Source organism: Syzygium oleosum, unplaced genomic scaffold (genome assembly GCF_021117445.2).
Source record: "Syzygium oleosum isolate NSW1041296 unplaced genomic scaffold, Sole_v2.1 Sole_v2.03, whole genome shotgun sequence".
Classification (NCBI taxonomy): Eukaryota; Viridiplantae; Streptophyta; class Magnoliopsida; order Myrtales; family Myrtaceae; genus Syzygium; species Syzygium oleosum.
Genome location: NW_026607487.1, coordinates 906,020 through 916,915, shown reverse-complemented (window position 1 = coordinate 916,915; position 10,896 = coordinate 906,020). Strand labels below are relative to the sequence as shown.

At 38.2% G+C, this 10,896-nt stretch overlaps 1 long non-coding RNA gene across 1 annotated transcript; it reads right to left on the bottom strand.

The window, feature by feature from the left end:
- Nucleotides 1-312: 312 nt before the first annotated feature.
- On the bottom strand, nt 313-1,253 carry LOC130137813 (uncharacterized). The gene is made up of 2 exons (XR_008816254.1): nt 893-1,253; nt 313-815 (listed from the first exon to the last, which is right to left on the bottom strand). It is a non-coding gene; the product is annotated as an uncharacterized LOC130137813 (long non-coding RNA).
- Between the last annotated feature and the right edge of the window lie 9,643 nt (nt 1,254-10,896).

Sequence of the window (10,896 nt, the reverse complement as noted above, 5' to 3'; positions counted from 1 at the left end):
TGAAAAACTTACGTCTTCTTATTTTGGTAGCAAAAACTTACATGTCTTAAATTGTCAATGTGTCTCACTGTATGATTTGCCAATGTCTACTTGCATATCGTGTCAACTCGTGTCAGAAGTTGTAACCATTGTAATAGTTGTTCTGTCAACTGGAGATGTAAAAGTCTATCTGATTAGTGATCTCTTTATGACTAGAAAAGTTGTTCCGAATGCTATTGCTCTTTGTTTTTGTGCTATTCGTCGTGTGCTCTTCTCAGAGAGGTATATGGTGTTTTGCATGAATACGATATTCGAAGAAGACGCTGTACTCCATACTGTCTAACGATGAATCCTCATCCAAGCTTTTACAAATTGGCCTTACCAAAACATCGACACTTTTAAATCCAGAATACTAAATGTTTGAATGAGGCCATTCCATTGTCACAAAAACCTATTCACTTTATTTGGCTAAGTTTTGAGGATTGTACAACTAGAGTTTACACCGTAATACTAACAGAGAAGTCTGATGTCATCTTCTCTGGAAGTTGAAGCGCCCTATACAGAATGCAAAAAGAGTCGCTAGAACAAAAGGAAAGGACATACCATTGATCATGGTGAAATCCGAAATAATCCTTCAAGAAGGCCGCCACGGTTTTGGTTTCTCCAAATACCGTTATTTCCTTATCAATACCTTCATACTGCAAAGTTAGCAAACCATTAAGTGCCCATCACCTTTTTCCATCGTGGAGCATCAAAATCATTAACAGAATGTCCAATTCCTCCATATGATAGTGGAGAGACCCAGAAACCCCACTTCAACAAAGCAGGAGTAGAGGCTGCTGCAACAAAGCGAAAAATTAAGCCTCACTTATTTATCCAAAATCAAAGCGATTAGAGATCCGAACATCCTTACATTTTGGGATGATGAAACCGCCAATGTGCCAAATAGCATCATTATCAGAATTGCAAAACTACCAGCTGTGGTGGAAGCAACCGCGGTTTGAAAGATTGAGGCCAGAAATCGGAACATGGATATTGAGGACAAGTGCGCAGAGAACAAAATTATTAGTTTGCAGAAGAACCTGCATGAACAAGCGTAAAGCAATAGAAGTCAGGACTTACGAGTAAAATGCTGGTAAAAGTATTAGATGATATTGAAATGTAAGATAAGTTTATGAAGGCGAGGTAATGTAAGGTCGTATAACGAAGAACTCTCATGTTAAAACTCACCTGCCTACCTCAGGACTGTATCCAATCACATAATATGTAAGAGATGTACATGTTGGATCCTTAATCCAACGTTGGGTTATATGTGAAATAATAATGCAATGCATACTGTCATATAAAGTTAAGCCCTTTAAAAGTGATAAATTAAGTTAAGGTAATTTAGGGCTTTAATGTATCAAATAGGGTGTGGCCCTTTAATGTGTAGAGACTAAAAGGGGAAATTACAATTTTATGATGGGCAAAATTGTAATTTCTAAAGGGTAACATTAGGGTTACCTTATAAGAGCGGTTATGGTCCCGTAACGTACGTAAGTTACTGATTCCTCTTCATCCCATCGAAAGAGAGAAACACAAAGCGAATTCAAAGGGAACTCTTAGAGAAAACGTATTGTTCGGAAGGCTACCCGCACGACACCGAACAACGCCTACGCTATGGATTCAGGTACGCTTCCGTGTTTATGCTTTCTCAATGAATTATACATGTATGATCCTGTTTCGTTGATGGTTTTCAACCGTTCATCGGTTTTCGGAATCTAACAGTACAAACCACAGATTCCAGCAGTGAAAGAGGAAGTTTCAGTATAGATTCTGGCATTGCATAAGCCCAAGCAGGGTAAATGTACAGCTCCTTTTATTTATAGTAGGCTGCAAGCCTGGTCATTGCCAATTCCGGGTAAAACGGACAGTAGTTGGCATTATAAACATCTATTGCCATCTAAGAATACAGTCATCACATGATAGATGCAACGAAAAAAGAGCAAAAAAATTGACCATAATCAACTTCTAAAGTTCCTTTTATATATATGAAATGAGGGAGATTGATTACAAATTGGACTTCAACAGGCACGGAACTGAAAGAGATGTACATGATAGAAGTTCCCGTGGACAGAGAATATACATTACAAATAAAAAAAGAGCATCGTAAGCTCCTGATAGCTTCATCCCACAATTAGATCCCTGGCCAAGCCTATTTCTTTGCTGCCTTGGCCAGCTGATAAGACTCCATGAGGAGGTTGGCCTGTTTTGTCATCAAGGCCATCTCGCTCAATCGTAAACCCCGCCACTCCTGCTTCAATTCCTCCAGCTTCACCGGATCCATCATCTCCATCCCGATCTTTATGGCCTCCTTATCCAATCCCATCTTATCGAGCCGCATCAGAGCGGTCACGCTCGTATCCAGGGGCTTGGACGGCCCGGCCCCGTCGTCTGCCTTAGTCGCTGAGGGTGATTCAAATGCCAGACAAGGACCGCCTCCGATTTTCACCTCCATGAGAGATGACAAGGAGTGAGCGAGCCAGAGACTAGATGATGATGATGATGATGATGGGCTGTGAAGGGAGAGAGTTATTAGGGTTTCGGAGCTGCAAACCTCCGGAACGATGCTCTTCTTTATATAGATATAAATTATTTTTTTACTTTTGGTGGGACGTAATTGAAAAGAACAAAATTTCATCACGATTTTAAACAACATAAAACCATCTATACACATACTAGTTAAATAAAAAGTGAAAATACGAATTAATTAAAACCTAAACAACTCAAAAGTCAAAATTAGATCTCACTCCACATTTTCAGCGTTGAAGTAGAACCAAGCCAAGCGTTGTTTCGAATCTAATTTTGTTAATTGAGCTGGCGAAATTCATATAGAGAAACAATAAATAAATAAAAAGAGAGAGCAATTTACGTTCGGACATGTTCCGGTTATGTGGTATCGAGAGTCCACCGTCGTAAACGGAACATGGGTGAGCCAGTCCAACCCATTTGATTTCCTCTCTTGCATGCGCATGCGTGTGTCCACGTGGTTGTTTGTCATTGATGGTGAAACTGCTCTTTTAAGCTTTTTTTCTTTAGGTTAATACCACGAAAAACCCCAATAAATTTACACCAAACTAGTTTTTTGATCACAAAAATATCCAAACTGGTACACCAGTGACAAATTTACCCTCCGTTAGTTTTTGTTGAATTTTATTGTCAAATTGTTAAATTAAATGACATGTGCCAGATAATAAGTGTACCAGTTTGGGATTTTGCCCCTCTATATGTCACAGGTTTATTAATTTGTGATTTTTCGTGGTACTAATTCAATTTAACAGATGGTAAATTTGTCACAAGTGTACCAGTTTAGGGTATTTTGTGATCAAAAAATTAGTTCGGGGTAAATTTGTCATAGGTGTACCAACTTAGAGTTTTTGATGGTCAAAAAATTGGTTCGCGGTAAATTTATCGCAGGTGTACCAGTTTGCTATTTTTTGTGATATTAACCATTTTTCATTCCAGTGACATTTTCAAAAACAAAGTCTTTCGTATCTTGGGCGTACCTTAATTTCGTCCCTGAACGCTATTAATGTTTCGGTCAATGTCCTTTTGTCTTTTTAATAATTTATTAGTTATATATATGTAGTATATATATATATATAAGTTGATTTTAAACATGAATGATTTTTTTTTATCGAAGAACATGAATGGTTTGAAATTGTCCGTGTTCTTCTAAGGAGTATTATAGAAAAATGTATGTTCAATTAAGAGGAGAAGTCGATGTTAGAGATAAATATTTCGTTCATAAGGTTCTTTGGAAGGAAACAAAACAAATAGAGGAGTTATGACAATGATCTCGAATATTAGGATGTTTTGTTATTGACTGGCTGTGCGATCTAAAAATATTAATTAAAAGGCATTTTTCAGATGCTAGCTAAGAAATTCACGGAATAAGTTCAACAAAAAGTTTTAATTTTTGTAATACATAATAGATGTCATCTTCAACACAAATGTCGAAAGTGTATGCACATGAAACTATCTATAAAGTCATTGCGTACTAAAAATCCTGAAAATTACTTACAAGATCTAGCCATCTTTTCTTTTCAGGTGAAACTGGAGCTGACAGGAGAAGACCCCCCTCTTACAAAACTAAAAAGAAGAAATCGAACGTTTAAGGGAAGAAGTAGACTCAATGAAAGAAGATTTGAAGGCATAGACGGAAAAACTGAAGGCGCTGGAGAGACAATTTGCAGCAAATCCATTAAAAAGCTGAGGAGGTAACAAATGAGTCGCAAAGGTTCTATGTCTCCCCATGAAATTTGTGGTGATTCTGTAATCAGAAAACATGTGCCTCTATATTGGAGTGTAATGCAGCAGTTACCAAAAGAAACAGAGCTAGAATATCGCTCAACAAGTATACTGGAATTATATCGATGAGAGATTGGCACAATTGACTGACAGGCAGTGCTTACTCTGATTGAACATCTAATTGTGATATGATTCTTTCGATTTTCGAACTGGTGAGCTTTGTCAATTCCAAACCCAAAACAGAAAACATATGGTCAGAGCAATTGACGATTTCATCGTCGGATCTAGGTATTCAAGCTTGGTAAGGTCACCGAATTGCATGAAGACATACAATCGTGTTTTGACACGAATCCGTAGAGGCATGACAAAGCCAACTTCGTTATCTTGTAGAGGTTACCTTTTCTTTTGTATTTATATCTCACGGTCAAGTTGAATATTAAAAAGGCACTTTTAATTTTTGAGCAATGAAGCCACAAAGGCATTACAAAAGTTAAATGACTTCAGTGCAATGAATAGGTCTTCTGGCAACTCCGAGAGCATGACTTTGCACAAGCTCTAGCCTTGTTCACGTCCATTCCAACTTTCTCGGTGTCTACATAAGTTCGAATATGAAACAAGAGATTAAAAAGTGACTCAGATTAAAATAGAAATCGAATTTCTTTTAACAAGAGTATACATATCGAAGTTGAAGGAAATGAAATGATTTAGTACGAAACCATCCTCTCATATTTAAAATATATCAATGAGACACTGATAAAGAAAACAAGATTACATAATGACTTCCTTGGTTTTATGGATCTCATAAGAAGCTACGTTATATCTTTGATTTTGATGTGGAGATTTTTACCTAGATGATAATCAGGCAATTAGACAAGAAACAACTGACATCGCAGTGCTGCAATACCGCGGACGTCAAGGACTCAGCGGGAGGATTAAGGAGGCATTTGAGAACGCATGGAACTACAGGGGTTGTCAAGGCACATAAAAATGCACACTACCACTTGCGCGACAAAAGTATGTGCGCATCGGCGTTGGCACCAATAGACGAGCACAATATGAGAGCCGCCACAAGCATCATCAAGCCCATTCTCTTAGATGCTATTACCACCATGGCTATTCCCACCTAAACTGTACTTGACCTCTCTCTCTCTCTCTCTCTCAAAGAGCCTTGACAGCTTTGTGACCTAGTTCAATGATGTGTTGAGATGAATTAGAGTAGCACCATTATATACTCAGAAATTCATTCATGTTGTTGAATGAGTTGATTACTAGAAAGGTATGTAGAGGAGAAAGGTGATCCTTTTCCTTTAATGATATATATCATCTAGTCGAATGATATGGATTTCTAACCAAATTTTAGGTCCATTACAAAGGTGACAATAAGTTGCTAACTATTGTGAGAATTTCTTCTTATACGTGGGTATTAATCGTCAAATTTAATCTCATCAATAAGTTCTTTTTTAAAGGGTCCTAATTTTCTAAATAAATTCAGCTTAATCCTTGACAAATTATCCGATACTAGTCCTTAGCGGAGCTCCTTGGGGAAGTCCTCGAAGCTAGTAAAGTTTTTTTTTTTTCTTTTGAGTCCTTGACACATCGTTTTATCCTTTGAACACTAAATTATATGTATGAATGACTCCATCGAATTTATTTGATCAAACTAGAACTTTATTATGAAGGCCAAGAAAATAACGTTGCATGTGGTCCCTAATTTCAGTTGGCGTACCTCAATTTTTGTATTTATTGTGATATTCTTGGATTAACTCACTTGGGGTACTATCCGATTTGGCCCGTCCCATACCGAGTCTCGCGGTTTTATCTTTTGGCGTATAGGCAGGCACTTTTCTAGGAGGTTATCCATCCTAGTAATACTTTAACTTCAGTACGCTTAACTTTACAATTCCGAAGCAAAGCTTACCATTACATTAAAAGGCACCTTGGTGAGTTAATTCCAATTTTCACACACGCACACACACACACATATCCCCAAATCGCTCTCCCCTTATTCTGTACACTGTTCGCTTCATTCTTGGTCTCTTCGCCATCCTAAAAGCCTGCTAGGAGCTACTCCTTATCTAGGGCCTGACGCCCCAATGACACTCCTCACCCTTGTTGGGCCGGGTGGTTACAGCCCACTACCTTCCACGTGCTTTGTCCCCAAACCATTCACCTATCGAAGGGGGTCCCACTATGATACCAATAGATGTTACACTCCCAAAACCAACAAGAATGAAGGAATGACACGGCTGTCCTTTTATTCGAAGGATGCAGCCTGAAATAAAAATCAATAACCTGTTATCAAAATATATATCCAGAAGTTTGGTTACAACATTAGAGTTTCTATAATCCATGAAAAATAAATGTACATCTCCAACTAACAACTAAACCTAGCAAACTCATCTCGGTCACGTACAGCTAAGATATATACAACTAACTAAATTCACACATCCAAAATTCGCCATATAAAAAAGAAACTCGGGCGATAACACGAATGCTCTCATTCTATCTGCCGCTAACCAAGGAATCCGATGGATGACGAATGAAATGAGCAACCACAGCTTAGTGAGTAGTACATATCTTCAAAGAAGATCAAGCATCCACAATGGACGTTTAAGACACAAAAACATACATCATTACACAAAATCTAGAATATAACAAGCTTACAAGATGAAAACGAGTTATATATTACTTCAACATGAATATATTCACGGCAGAAATACCAATTTTTATCAATAATATCAAAACAAATATCAACGGTCTAATCCACTTATCAATCTCATCAAATCACACGTTAATAGTTCATTCTATTGACCAATCTCGCTCTCGGATATCTAACCATCATCACGCTTAACACCCTGTGGCAAAGGCGATCAAGATCCCCCCTTTGTTACATCTCCACCTATATTACTAATTGCTAGCCTACCAAGATATCCTGAAATTAATATTCATACCGATTGTCATGATCCTCCCAACATGGTGTTCGGCAAAATACGATTTTAGAGGTAATGTCGACTTAGACCAATGGACCTCAATCAACGCGGGTTCTCCTTAACCCTTACCTCGCCCGACATTGGGATTTTTATTTTAATGCGATTAACTCTATGAGAATTCTATATGAGGAATCGCGACTAGCCTATTGGGGTTGGCTAGATACCAAGTGAGACACGAGAAGCTACCTCACTACCTACGAAATCACAGATATAGGGTCGGGGACTTGATTCGACTAATTACTAAACTAGTACCCTTTCGTTACCTAAATTTTATCATTTGTTAACCAAGTGTCACATGCATTCTTCTTGTCCAATTATGATTCCTAAAGTTCCTATCCACTAAGGGTAAATGAAGTGTTTTTTGTGTGTGTGCTTATTATTGTCCTAAAATGTAACCTAACCATGCAACTAAAACAGGCAAAACACGACTCAGAATCGAAATATGAAAGAAACACAATCTATTGGTCTGAGAAAGCAACGAAAGAAAAAGTAAAAATTAGAGCACAGTACGGTAACCCAATAAGAATTGAGCAAAGAATATAACATGGCCACCTTATTATGCCTGAGGATAGCAACCCTATGAGCTTGACTTTAGAGACTATATATCCTATCTTAAAATGGGTAGTGAGGGCTATTCGAATTTTCGGAGAAAAGTGAAGCTCCAAGTCAATACTTTGTCATCCCAAGTCAAGGTCCCAATCCAACTTTAGTATATTAAGTACTCATTTAGTCCCCCTCAAGTTTCTCCTAGGTTACAATACTTTCACATTACCTATTCAACTATCTGAGTTGATTTCAAAATTCAAATAAGCTATTTACTATGACGTTTTTTCTATTTTGTAAAGTGATGTTGCTAAACTACTATTTTTTTTTCCTTTATAATTGTCAAATTAAATCTATTACATTCATTAGGACTGATCAGCTAAACTAATCATAAGTAATCTTAACTTAAACTAGGAATCCACAATATAATCTAACATAAACACACAAATCATCAATCACTTAAGTAAAGGCACGAATTACAATAAAAATCAAGAAACATAACTATCCTAACTAATGCGAAAACCCAACAATATAATCAAGGCCTACAGTTCTAACCAATTTTCTGATTTTCTAATGTCGGGTTTTCTTATTTATTTTCTTATTTTTAAATTTTTTTGTAACTTCGGAGACATGAGAACTTGGACTAGGCCTTTGATGCCACCCCGCATGTAAGGTTATGTTTCGGCTCATAAGGACGTGGGCCCAATTCTTGACTCGGCCAACTTGGCCAACGGTCTAAGTCAAATCTGAATTTCAATGAGACAGGCTGCACATAGGCTCACTAATTGAGCCTAGTTCTTGTGAAAAAAATTACTCGCCCATTTCTAAAATGCAATCAAACTGAACCTTGGCTCTAATGAAACCATTCTAGATTCATTCTAAACCCAATTCCTAATATAAAGCCCAATTACTCCTTTATCTCTCCTTTCCCCTCTTCCCATATTTCTATTATTTATTTCTTATTCTTTTTCCTCCCATCCTATCTCCTTTTACTGCCCACGTAAATTTTAACACCCATTGATTCCAGCACACCGAGCTTCAATAGCGACATATCCATATCTTATTCCAAATCGAAGATAACACGAAGTACTATCGATCAACACCAATCATCGATTCACTGCCTTTAACGTTTGGCCACAGCTCCACACAAGCACAAATCTAAACCATGGATGGCAGGATTCACCATTTATCACCACTGGCCTTTGATTCTTCACCATTAACAATCAATACACCCCTCATGGACGACTATCGCTTTCGTCCGTTATTATCGCCACCCACCATTATCAAATTTAGGTTATTGAACATGTACCAACGAAAAACGCTTTTTCCCTATCCTCTCTGCAGGGTTCTCTCCTCTCACTCCTATCTTCACATAGCTACCTTCTTCATTCTCCATGGAAGGGAGGGTTTGAGTTAAATCTCTCCCTCCCCTCCCTTTTTTCCTTTTTCTTTGGCTGATTTGGTTCTTTGTTATCTTTTTCTTGCTTTCCTCCCATTTTGAGGAGTTTTTCTCTTCTGATCTAGTCTAGATCTAGAAGTTTCTCTTTCTCGTTTGAGGGAGGTTTCTATCCCGATCTAATCTAGATTTGGGGTTTTTTCTTGCGTATAAGATTTTGGGGTTTCTCTTTCCTCGGGTTTTGTTAGTGTACAAGTCCAGTTTCGAAGGAGATCGAAGGAGTTTCGTGAAGATTTTACTCTCACGGGTGTCAAATTTGTGCGTGTTCAACCTTTTTACTCTGCACGGCAATGGTGTTGGGGACGCCGAACCTAGGCACGTATTATCGAAAGGTAAAGCCATAGAAACAAATGGAAATTTCGGTATGTGAGCTCATTACTGAAGACGAATTCGGTGATTGGCCGCCAATTTCGATTTAAAAAAGTCTCAAATCTACTCTTTGAGTGTGTGACTAATAAACTTGTTATGATAATTCATCTTCTATTGAAACTTGTTTTGTTGTCTTGGTTTGCAATTGGACTGCGTATCTCTATTGTATATGCATGGAAACGAATAAAATGTTTCTTTGACCAAAAAAAAGAACATCTACCAAGGAAGGATAAGTTTGGTCTTTGTATTGCGGGTGAGCATCGGTCTAGAGTCAACCCTGGACCAACCCTGGACCGGCCCAACCCGGCCGGTCCTGGTCCGATTTCTAGGGGGTTTGGGTCGGTTCTTGGTCCTAGGATCCTTGGACCCTGCACTATGTGGGTTGGTCCTCGGTCCTGGGAGTTTAGGGTTGGTCCAATCCAGACCAACCCTGTATATATTATATATTAGTATATATACTGTATATTATACATTATATACTTTTATCTACTCTAAACCCTAGAGTCTTCTCTTTTATTGCCTTCTTTCTTATGCAGTTTAGTTTGCCGTGTAAACAGAAAGTATAAAGAAACCCAGCTCTACTTTGAGCAAAAAAAATAGAAAATCTCTTCGCTTGTCTCTACCTATCTAGACCACCTCGCCTTCTCGCCTTGCCTGGCTCACCTATGTTTGCTCGGCTCGCCGCTTACCTCTCTTTGCTTGCCTCACTCGCCTTGCCGATCACCTATGTTCACTCGCCTCTCCGCTCACCTTGCTCGCCTTACGAGCGCAACTCAGTTGGACAAATATATTTTGTTAAGTATTAATTATGTGTGTTGTTTATTTTGTTTTTAGGTGTTTGGAAGTTGAAGCGATCATTTGAGAATGAACAAGATATGAAGTTACATAATTCATGATTTATATTACGTATTTTGAATTCCTTATGGTTTAATTGTATGTCACGTGTTCGTTTTCTTGGTTTGTGGCTTTTGGCAAGTGTGAATTTTATGTTGTTATGTACTGGTGTTCATAATTTGGTTGCTCAATGTCGCATTGTTGATGGATATGTAATTTGAAATAGTATGTCTGTTTTTTCAAGAAATACAAAAAAAATGAAACAAAAAAATAATTGATTGGTCCCGGGTTGACCCTAGAACCGGACTGGACCCATAGGGTCGGTCCGGTCCTCGGTCCCGGGCTCAACAGGGTTGGTCCTCGGTCCCAAAAATTGGAAACCAATACTATACGGATTGGTCCTTGGATTAGGTGTTGGACTAGCTCCAGCTGAAC